Genomic DNA, 12,143 nt, shown 5'->3' with positions numbered 1-12,143 from the left:
TTAGGAATTTTGATAGAAACTTGACACCCAACAACCCCATGTGTCATCAGGGGCTTCTCTAGGTGAGTAGATATGGGTCAGTTCAGGAGTTGGGGATGAGTTGCTTGCAGTGTGAGCTGCAGACTATAGGTACCACGTTACAGCGTGCAAACTCTAAGGGTGATTTTTCAACTACAGTGCATGCTTACACATCTGAGAAAATAGAAGCATTTCATCCGGAACTTTTTTTTTTTTTTTACAGTTACTGCGATTTATTTTTTTTAAACAGAAAACCCTTTAATTAACATGTTTTATATTTACCGTTTATTAGCTAGTCAACATCAATATGTGAAAATAAGTGGTAAATACGCGCCTCTACGGTATGGTTTTGCATAAACTGCAATGATTCATTTGATTTGAAAAGTCATCGGTGGTTATTTCAACTGAACTACTCGTTTCTGTAAGGAGAGGCATTAGATCTGCAGTTGTGGAGCCATTGGAAAGCCCTCTGCAGACCTCGGTCCTGTGGATTTCCACGTGAATACATTCTCAAGCAGGAAATAAGGTGGCACGAACGACAGGACGTTGGACCTAGCACACCCTAAGCCAGCCCTACAGGCAGGGTTCTGAGACCACAACCCCGCGCGGTGCCTCCACCCCCGCAGGCTAGTGGGGCTGTGGCTGCCGCCCCTCCCTGCTGCTGGGAGGTGGGAGGGAGGGACCGAGGGAGAGAGGACACCAAGGCCGAGGGAGCGGGAAATAACTGACTCCTGTTTCCAAAGCGGCTGAAGCTCCTGGGGCGTGAAAGTCTCTCTTCAAGGGAAGGCGTGAAGTAGCTCACAGGTGTTTCGGAATCCTACCAGCGGAAACACTGTCTCCAAGCACAGATGTGCAGCATCCCACTCCTTTCTTCCTAGGAGTACCTGTTGCCGCTCAGTGATCTTTAGTCGCCGAAATCAGGAACACAGGCAGGCGGGGGCGCAAGGGCTAGGGCGCGCGGGGGGGGGGGGGGGTGCTCTGCCTGCATGATGTATACCTTCTGGGCTTGTGAGAAGTGAAACACGTCTTTGGTTCTCGACAAATGGCTTTGTCATCTTGACAAATGGCAAGAGAGTTGTAGCCGTAGCTGTAGCTGTTGGGCAGTCTCAGGGGCCGGTTGTTTACAATCATCTCGTCCCCCGAAATCTTGCAGAGCAGGTGGGAATTGGTGCAGTGGGCCATGGGCAGGGGCTGTGCTGCTAGTTCAGGGAGTGGCTGCACACAGGCCAATCAGGGCTCTTGGAGCTGACGTCCTCCTTGGAGCACTGTGATGTCTTTATGGCCGAGAGGCCGGCCTACAGGGTGAACACAGAGTTTTTCCCCAGCTGGTACAGCCAGTAGTTGTGCCAGAGCTGCTGGCTCAGCATCTGCCAGCGGGCTGGGTCTAGCAGGTCCCTGGAGGGCCAGATGTGTGTGTCTGGCGGGAAGGCGAGCGTGGCCATGACCTGGTGCACCTTGGCCAGCTGGCTCCCTTAAGCCTGACCAAAGTGCTCTCTTGCACGTCTCATGGCATCCGAATGGCACGTCCCTAGTTCTGCCGGATGAGTTCAGTGAACTCCTGAATACTTAGGCTAAACTCCAGGCAGCTCTTCATGCCACTCTGGCGTACCAGCTTCACTGCCGCGTTTTAGTAGCCCCGGCGCAACAGGTCCATGCGCTTCCTCTTACACAAGCTGTCTGCCGCGGGCTGGTCGCTGCTACTCCTTGAGTTGCTCGATCCTGCGCTTGCACAGCTCATCCTCCATCTGGATGGCCTCCACCACCTTCCTCTTGAGGACGCTCAACCTCTCCTCTGCGTCATCTAGAAGGCTGACCATGGAGTTCTCGGCGGGGCAGCTGCTCAAGGTCTTCTTCAGCTCGGCCACCACCATAAGGATGTGACTCATCTCCAGGTCGATGTTTTTTTGAGCAGCCCAAAGGCATTTATTCAGTGTTTGGTAGGAAGTACCTTGAGGATCAGGTACTCCTGCATCTTCAGGGTCATGGAGAGCAGAGCAGCTGACTCCTATATTGTCATCTTGAATCCACTGAAACCTTAGCCACAATCATTGTAATTTAAAATCAAGCCAGTGTCAGTGAAACTAAGTGAAACTTGTATTATTTGTTTTTAATCCTAATTTGCTGATAGTGGAACAAGTTTTATTGGATTATTTTTTAACCAAGAAAAGGCACAACCTAGTGCTGAGGTGAAGTGGAGAGGACGGACGTGGTCTGAGACAATGAAGACCAAATGAGTCTGTTCTCATATTACTTGGAAGTACTATGTTTTGCATACTGAATCTGTGGTTTCTTTTCAAAGTTTTTTTAAATCAAGGTGAAGTTCACCCAACATAAAAGTAGCCATATTAAAGAGTACAAGTCACTTCATCATGTTGTACAACCTGAATTTGCTTTTATTGCTGTGGTTGAAGGTGAGAGAGCAAAACCTCCAGTGTATTATTTGCAGAGATACACTGGCTAGTGAAGCAAGGACACATTCAGAAATTTAAGTGGTTTCACAAAGGAAATGAAGAGTTGGGTTAAAACAGCAAAAAATTAGAGTAAAGTATGGAATTCAAAGGCAATAGCATCAGATGCTTAATGTTATACATCTAAATATTACACGCTAGTACTTGGATGACTTCCAATAAAGCTGAACTTCAGGCAATACTCATGAAAAATAGCTTTGATATGGTTCCTTTGAAATGCTGAGGCAAAGTACCACCAATATGACAAATACAGCTAGTGACACGCTTCTCCATTTTTCCTAATGAAAGCACAGACAATGTAAGCACAATAGTAGCCCTTTGGGTAGATGTTCAATTGAATGTGGTGGAGGCGTGAAGAAAGAACTTTGTTTTTCAGCTTCATTATTAATAAACACATAAGCTCTGAAGTGCAGGAAGTCATGAAGGATCACCTAGTTAACAAAGGTGGTTTGGAGCTGTTCAGTTTGGCATAGGAGGTCGTTCTGATGTTGAAGTGATAATGACAGGTAACTATTCTGGACCAGGTTCCAGGTAAGTCAATCCATGGCTTTTTTCCCTGAGAAAGCTTTTTTCTATCTCACAAAATGCCTGCACCTAAGTAATGTTTTTATTATTTATTTTTTAGATTTTGTTTATTTATTTGAGAAAGAGACAGAAAGCATGCACACATGCAGGGGCAGAGGGAGAGGGAGAAGCAGACTTCCTTGCTGACCAGTGATCCCATCATGGTTTTTGATCCCAGGACCCCTGGATCATGACCTCAGCCAAAGTCAGACACTTAACCAACTGAGCCACCCAGATGCCCTTAAATAATATATTTAAAGATGGGCAGATTGATTAGAAAAATAAATCCAGTATCCATGTCCTTTGTAGCTTCTCCCAACAGGAAATGGACTCCATTTTCCCCTCTGTGAATCTGGTTTGGTTTTTTACACGTGTTGGCTAATAGAATGCAGAGGAAATAAAGGCGTGTTCTGACTCTAACGCCTCATGGAAACTTGCCTCCTTCTCTCTTGGACCCCTGCCAAACCTGAGCTAGTCTAATGGGTAATGGGACACAGAGGTCTCCATCACTTACACTCTGCCAACAGCCTACCCGCTCCCAGACAAATGACACTTCCTAGCACAACCACTCCCACACTGAGCAGCCTGCTGATAGCAACTGCCCAGGGAAGCATAACTAAGCTCGACTGAGTCTGGCCCAGAAGCCAGAACTGACCAGTTGACCCAAAAACGTGAGAACAGTCATCAACAATTATTCTAAGTCTCAGCATTTTGGGATAATGTAGTAAAAACTGTGAATTATATAAAGGTTGAGGTGTTAGCATTTTGAGATGATTCTTTTTGTGATGTACCATGAAAGTGGATCACGAAAAAACTGGTATCGTATATCTATGTGTGATGGTTTGAAACTTCTGAACAAACTTGATTGTTTTTTTAAGATGAGAAGGAAGTTTGGTCCCAACTTTTCCATGATGTAAATGGGAGAGCCAGATGTGCCTCCTTGTCTGTTAGCTTCAGCATTTTCCATGATCCTAATACTTCTCTGCAAGGAGGAAAGGCAATGTGGATTTCAATGACAGATAAGATTGAAGGGCAGAAGTAAAAGTAAGAAGTGTGGAGGAGTAATGTGTACTGACTGTGTATAGTAGGCTTGCCAGAGTTAGGAAAACAAACAAACATATACAAGGTGTCCAGTAAATTTGAATTTATATTAATAAAATACAAATAATTTTTAGTGTATGTCTCAAATATTGCATAGGGCATACTTACACTAATATATATGTATATATACATATATATAACTATAGTTATATAGTTGATCTGAAATTCAAATTTAACTGAGACTCTTGCATAATTTAAAATACATTTGTAATCATCTATGATTCTGGTTTTCCTTGCATTATTGTCATAATTCCTATGGAGCACACTGGCAAATATTAAGGGTGCCTTTCTTAGAAAAAGTGATGTCTGCTGAGTGATACATCGTGCACATGGTCATGGGTGCAAGTTGACTCAAATAGAAATTGGGGTCTAGAATGATGAAGAGGGAAGAGAAGTGAGCAAGAAGCAAATGAAATTTGTTAATGTAACAAATAAGCTGGGATTCAACAGGGGTGCCATATGGTGCCTGGGTGGCTCAGTCTGTTAAGTGTCTGCCTTTGACTCAGGTCATGATTCCAGGGTCCTGGGATCAAGTCCTCCATTGGGCTCCTTGCTCATCCAGGAGTCTGCTTCTCCCTCTCCCTCTGCTGTGCACACTCTCTTTCTGTCAAATAAATAAAATCTTAAAAAAAAACAAAACAGGGTGCCATAATGGAACACTCTTTATTTTTCATCAGGGCAAAATTGGCACATACGTGCATATATACATATACACAGACTTTAGTAGGCATATACATGTAATATATAGATTTCTTTTTCTTGGCTTAGAACATATAAAAAGAATTCTTGTATTGAATGTAAGGTCATCAGTTTTCATTCTCTATGTTGAGATTGCTCTGAAAAAAAACTGTGACGTTCTTAAAAATAGTATATCTATTCTCAGAGGCAAAGTACTCAGTAAGAAAGCTTGTCTTCAGCTATATATTTCAGCTAGTGTGTCTAGAAACTTGAATATGAACCCCATTGACTAGAAGAGAGGCTGGGTACCCACTAGAAAGGACCCTGTGACACCATGGCAAGAGTACACGGTAATGACATACCCTGTTCTTCCCCAGAGATACCCATGCCAGTTTATTCAGCTAAACAACCACTGGGAAATTGACATGTCTAAGTCATACCTGCTTCCTGGGGGCTACTTGCACCCAGTGACTGGTCCATAGGTGGCTACAAATCCAGGCTCTCTTGCCTCAAAGGTGGACTGTGCTGAGGCATCACAGTGCACTTGCTCCATCTGCCCCTTCTTGCTTCTCTTCCTCTCACAGTGTGGCTTCTGAGAGCACTTCCATTCAAACTCCTGCAGATGGTTCTCAGAGCCTGTTTCCCAGGAAACCTGACCCTTAGGAGCACATCATTCTATAATCATTAAATGATTCTCACTTGGACCAATAAAAATTAGGAGATATAGTTTTATTTTCTCAACAAGTGGTAATTTGAATGAAATTGCTTAAGGATGTTTGTTCATCACGCTTGTTGGCTCAGAGGAGTCACTGTGGGGTCTATCTCAGTGATAAGCTTGAAATCATCAAACACCCTGCCTTGCCTGCTGATTTCTTTACAATCGGTATCTAACCATCCCTGAGATAGAGCCCTGGCTAACAGGAGCTGCAAACACATCCTTTCTAACTTACTGCTGGTTTACTTACTCTATAAAGGGATATCTGAGGCAGGAATAAAGGGAGAAATAATGAAAACTTCTTCCTTCTCTCCTTCACAGATGATGACAGACTGTCTTCTGCTGCTTGAGTTAAACTTGGCCCACTGTGCATACAAAGACACTGGGTCCCATTCTTTGGGCAGGAAAAATGTAGTGGGCCTGGCTCTTGGTAGTGGGGATATGTTGCCTTTCCCAAGGTGGGGGGTGGGGTGGTGGTGCTAAATATTTTCTTTAGGTATTTAAGCAATGTTCCACATTTGGCATCTTCCTAGAGTTCCCGACTTCTTCCTTGTGTGTTAAATTTGTACTGGACACTTAAACTGGCTATCATTGCAGATATTCCAAATTCAGCATGTTTGCAAATAAACTCAATCTTTTTGTTCCTGATTGCCATCCTTGTTTATCTTGTATTCCTATCTTTTTAAAATTTTTTAGTTAAAAAAATTTTTTAAGATCATTTATTTGAGAGAGAGAGAGCGCGAGAAAGTATGAGTTGGGGGTGGGGGTGGGGCAGGGAGAGGGAGAAGGAGGCTCCCGCTGAGTAGGGAGCCTGATTCAGGGCTCGATCCCAGGACCCCAAGATCATGACCGAGCTGAAGGAAGGCACTTAACTGACTGAGCCCCCCAGGTGCCCCATTGTTTTTCTTTTTCTTTTTTCTTTTCTTTCTTCCTTCCTTCCTTCCTTCCTTTCTTTCTTTTTTTTTTTTTTTTAGATTTTATTTTTCTTTCCACACTACCCAGGGAGGGGTCAATACAATGTTGTTTTGCATTCCCGTCATAACTTAAAGGGAAACGTTCACAATGTCTGGAGCCCTTGATGTCCTGCAAATGAAGGAGGAGGATATCCCCAAATTCCTTGCAGCAGGAACCAACTTAGGCGGCACCAACCTTGACTTCCAAATGGAACAGTACATCTACAAATGGAAAAGTGATGGTATCTATATCATAAATCTCAGGAGAATCTGGGAGAAGCTTCTGCTGGCAGCTTGGGCCATTGCTGCTATTGTAAACCAAGCTGATGTCAGGTCATATCATCCAGGAATACTGGCCAGCAAACTGGGCTAAAGTTTGCTGCTGCTACTGGAGCCACTCCTATGCTGGCTGCTTCACTCCTGGAACATTCACTAACAAGATCCAGCAGCCTTCTGGGAGTCCAGACTTCTGGTGGTTACCGATCCCAGGGCTGATCACCAGCCTCTCACAGAGTCATCTTACCTGCCTACCAGCACTCTATGTAACACAGACTCTCCTCTGTGCTATGTGGACATTGTCATCCTTTGCAACAACAAGGGAAGTCGCTCAGTGGGTCTGATGTGGTGGATGCTGGCCCAGGAAGGTCCGTGCTTACGTTGGACCATTTCCCTTGAACACTCATGGGAGGTCATGCCTGATCTCTCCTTCTACAGAGATCCTGAAGAGATTGAAAAGGAAACTCAGGCCACTGCTTAAAAGGCTGCGATGAAGGAGTAATTTTAAGGTGAGTGGACTGCTCTAGCTCTTGAGTTCACTGCTGTTCAACCTGAAGTCATAGACTGGTCTGAAGGTGTGCAGATGCCCTCTGTGCCCATTCAGCAGTTCCCTACTGAAGACTGGAGTGCTCAGCCTGCCACTAAAGACTGGTCTGCAGCTCCCACCGCTTAGGCCACTGAATGGGTAGGAACAACCATTGAGTGGTCTTAGCTGCTCTTGCACAAAAGCAAACAAAATGGAAATAAGGTTGATAGAAAATAAACAGTTTCTAAAAAAAAAAAAAGGAGAAAAAGAAAAAAAAGGAAAAAAATAGATTTTATTTTTAAGTAATTTCTACACCAAAGTGGGCTTTGAACTCACAATGCTGAGATCAAGAGTCACATGCTCTATCAACTGAGCCAGCCAGGGGCCCCTTGTATTCCTAGTCTTGGTTGCTAGTACCTATATTCATCCTGTCCCCCCAGGTGAAAATCTGGAACTTATTCTTGACTCTTCTCTCTTCTCTTTTCTTCTCTTCTCTTCTTTCTCTTCTCTTCTCTTCTCTTCTCTTCTCTTCTCTTCTCTTCTCTTCTCTTCTCTTCTCTTCTCTTCTCTCCTCTCCTCTCCTCTCCTCTCCTCTCCTCTCCTCTTCTTTCTCTTCTCTTCTCTTCTCTTCTCTTCTCTTCTCTTCTCTTCTCTTCTCTTCTCTTCTTTTCTCTTCTCTTCTTCTTTCTCCTCTCCTCTCCTCTCCTCTCCTCTCCTCTCCTCTCCTCTCGCTATCCTTTACCCAACTTCCATGTAACCAGTGGTCCAGTCTTATTTACTCTCTCTCCTAAATACTTCTGAAATACATCCTCTCCACGCCATCCTCAGAGCCATCGTAAATTTCAGGACCTCATTCTTTCATGCTTTGACTGTTGAAAGAGTCTCCTTTTTGGTCAGTTTCCCTACAGTGACTCCCTTCTAACTCTTCTATCACTCTTCTGCTAGATCTGATTCTGTTTTCCCTTGGCTTGGCATTGAGTGATAACACGGCCCCTTAGAGATAACATGGCCCCTGAAGGCTGGCTACTTACTCAGGTGATTTTCAAAACGTGATCCACGGAGCCTGGAACAAGTCTCCTTTCACCAGTTTTAGATCCCGAGCTTGAAGAAAGGTAACCTCTGCTTTGGAAAGTTTGGAAACTGTCATGATGTAATACTATTTGTATATTCCCCAAACACCCCAAGTTGCTTCACAACTATTTTCTCTTATCCACGGATCTTTTCTGTCTGGAACAATTTTCACAGATTTTATAACTTCATAGATCACTGATTACATTTCAAAATGGTGCTTGAAAGTCACCTCATCTTCGAAACCTTCTTGAACCCAGGGCAGAGCCCATCAGAGGACACTTCAGTTTTATCTTTTACCATTTGGAATTGAGAAAAAGTTCCCTCTATCAACTGCAAATCCATGACTTTTTAGATTCTATTTTCTTTTACTCCTACTTGAAAATTAGCCAATTCCTTTCTGAGTTCATTTTTTTTTCATAAAAAATGTAGTAACTGCAATCTATAACAACTAGAATACACTAGTTCCATTTTCCAACCTCTTTCCTTTGAGTTATAAGTTCATTAGGCATATGATGTGACTTCTGAGTTATTGCAAACAATGGTTTTACCAGATATTTTGCCACTGTATCCTGTAGATTGTGATCCTTTTGGCCTCCACAATAATTTTCTCACAAGCATGCTGCCTGACACCTAAGTCAATAACACATATTATAAATTCTTAATGATGTCCCCAAACCTGGTACTAACACTTTGTATTTGCATGATAGATTAGGTTTCGCTGTGGTAATAACTCCAAAATGTCATGGTTTAAAGAAGCAGATTTTTTGAGGAGTTAAGATGGAGGAGGAGTAGGGGACCCCTTTTTCAGCCAGTCCCTTGAGTCGAGCTGGATAGGTACCAGACCATCCTGAACATCCACGGAATCAGCTTGAGACAAAGGAAGATACATCTGGATCTCTACAAATGAACATCTCCAGCGATGAGTATTGAGGTACGAAGCGGGGAGCCGTGAAACCACGCACAGATATTGGAAGATAAACGGAATGGGGAGGGAGACACCGTGTTCGGGCGCCAGGAAGCGGTAGCCACCTGCACGGGGGAGCTGGAGGGCTCGCAGACCGGCACCCGCAAGAGAGCAGACTGAGACCGTGAGCTGGGGAACGCTAGCGACTGGTCTGAAAACTGGAGATCTGGAACCACACTGAAACGGAGCTCCGGAGCACGCAGGGGCAGCTGGTGGCTGGCAGTGTTAGAATCACAAAGGACAGAGATTTGCCGGCCCTGGAAGTGAGGGCTGGGACGCCGGGTGTGGGGCGGACATCCAGGGACGCTGCAGGGTTGAGCAGCACCAACAGAAACAGAGTTAAAGTGGCCAGAACATGAGTGGAGAATTGTCTGTGATCCCTCTGTTCTGAGACAGAGGCTGAGATCTGGCTACTGCTGCTCTGACTCTCAGAAGAGGCACAGCAAACCACCAGGGAAAGCCGCCAGAGAACAAAAGCCTGGAAACAGTGGCTCACAGTGTGCCCATCCTCCTCCCTCCTCCCAGGGGACACGGAGACTCTACCCAAACAGGGTTGCCCGAGTATCAGCGTGGCTGGCCCCTCCCCCAGAAGGCAGGCTGAAAAATCAAGAAGCCCACATCCCTAAGGTCCCTATAAAACAACTGCGCACCGTCTGGATCCTGGTCAATAATTTGGGCTCTGGACAACTCGACAACCTCTCCTCATCAGAATGATGAGAAGGAGAAATCCTCCCAACAAAGAAAAGACAATAAGTCTATGGCCTCTGCCACAGAACTAGTGGATATGGGTATAACCAAATTATCAGAAATGGAGCTCAGAGTAACAATGGTCAAGATGATGTGTAGACTTGAAAACAGTATTAACGAAAATGTTAATGAGAATATAGAATCTCTAAGGGTGGAAATGAGAGCGAATCTGGCAGAAATTAAAAATTCTATGAATCAAATGCAGTCAAAACTAGAGGCTCTGATGGCCAGGGTGAATGAGGCAGAAGAACGTATTGGCAAATTGGAGGATGGGTTAGTAGAAGAGAAAGCTAAAATAGAAACTTGGCTCAAAAAAATCCAATCTCAAGAATGTAGGTTACAGGAGATTACTGACTCAATGAAACGTTCCAATGTCAGAATCATCAGCATCCCCGAGGGGGTGGAGAAAAAAAGAAGTTTAGAAGAGATATTTGAACAAATTATAGCTGAAAACTTCCCTAATCTAGCAAAGGAAACAAGCTTTCATGTCCAAGAGGCAGAGAGGACCCCTCCCAAGCTCAACCACGACAAACCTACGCCACGTCACATCATAGTGCAATTCGCAAATATTAGATCCAAGGATACAGTATTGAACGCGGCCAGGGCAAAGAAATTTCTCACGTACCAAGGCAAAGGTATCAGAATTATGTCAGACCTGTCTATACAGACCTGGAATGAGAGAAAGGGCTGGGGGGGGGGCATTTTTAAAGCTCTTGCAGAGAAAAACATGCAGCCAAGGATCCTTCATCCAGCAAGGCTGTCATTCAGAATTGATGGAGAGATAAAGACCTTCCAGAATCGCCAGTCATTGACCAATTTCGTAACCACGAAACCAGCCCTACAGGAGATATTAAGGGGGGGTTCTATAAAAGTAAAAAAGACCCCAAGAGTGATACAGAACAGAAAGTCACAATCTATAGAAACAAAGACTTTACTGGCAACATGGCATCATTAAAATCATATCTCTCAATAATCAGTCTCAATGTATATGGCCCAATGCTCCCATAAAGTGCCACAGGGTTGCAGATTGGATAAAAAGACATGACCCATCCATTTGCTGTCTACAAGAGACTCATTTTGAACCTAAAGATACATTCAGACTGAAATTAAAGAGATGTAATACCATCTTCTTGTCTCTGGAGTGGGGAATATTTGATGCATGGAACTCATGGCCACCATCGTACAGTTCATTGATCCTTGGAAATAGGCAAGAATTTGGTAATTTGTATGTTTTCTTCTTTTTTAAAAAAATACTTTATTTTTAAGTTATCTCTATACCCAACATGGGGCTTAAAATCACAACCCTGAGATCAAGAGTTGCGTGCTCTATCAACTGAGCCAGCCAGAAGCCTCTTGTATGTTTTCTTTTTAGAAGATCTTTAATCGTTAGATTATTCTTTGTTCACTTTAAATTATGATTTGGAACTCATTTATCCTGTTTCCAGTTTGTCTAGCTTTACTATTAACCTTTTAACAAACATGTTTACACATATTTTTCTATCAACATTAAGAAGTAATGAGAGTTCTCATACATTGCCAGAGGGAATATTTAGCTGTTTAGAAAACAGTTTGGCAGTTACTCAAAATGATAAACAGATTTTCCACATGACCCAGCAATTCCACTTCCAGGTAATTGACTAAGATTTTAATACACGTGTCCACATAAAAATGTGCATACAAATATTCAGGGAAGCATTATTCATAATGTCCAAAAAGTGGTAACAACTGGAATGCCCATGAAGAGATGGAAGAATAGTCAAAATATGGTCCATCCATATGATGGACTATTCCTCAGCCTTAGAAAGAAATGAAATACTGATACATGCTACAAAATGCTGAACTTCAAACATATTGAACATCATGAAATAAGCAGTCATGATGGACCATATTGTATATGATTGCATTTATATTAAATGTTTAGAATAGGAAAATCTATGCAGACATAAAGTAGATTAGTGGTTGAGAGGGCGTTAGGGAGATGTGGGTAGGGAGAGTGATTACAAATGTGTGTGGTATTTTTTTATGCACTAATGAAAATGTTCTGGAATTAGATAGTGGTGGT

General features: G+C 43.4%; 2 pseudogenes; one reads left to right on the top strand and one right to left on the bottom strand.

Annotated features, from left to right (window-relative positions):
* Nucleotides 1-922: 922 nt before the first annotated feature.
* On the bottom strand, nucleotides 923-2,035 carry LOC113263533 (E3 ubiquitin-protein transferase MAEA-like; annotated as a pseudogene).
* A 4,571-nt stretch (nucleotides 2,036-6,606) lies between these two features.
* On the top strand, nucleotides 6,607-7,485 carry LOC113263539 (40S ribosomal protein SA-like; annotated as a pseudogene).
* The last annotated feature ends 4,658 nt before the right edge of the window (nucleotides 7,486-12,143 follow it).

This window comes from Ursus arctos, unplaced genomic scaffold (genome assembly GCF_023065955.2).
Source record: "Ursus arctos isolate Adak ecotype North America unplaced genomic scaffold, UrsArc2.0 scaffold_28, whole genome shotgun sequence".
Lineage (NCBI taxonomy): Eukaryota > Metazoa > Chordata > Mammalia > Carnivora > Ursidae > Ursus > Ursus arctos.
The sequence above is the reverse complement of the archived record's forward strand: the minus strand, read 5'-3'. Positions and strand labels throughout refer to the sequence as shown.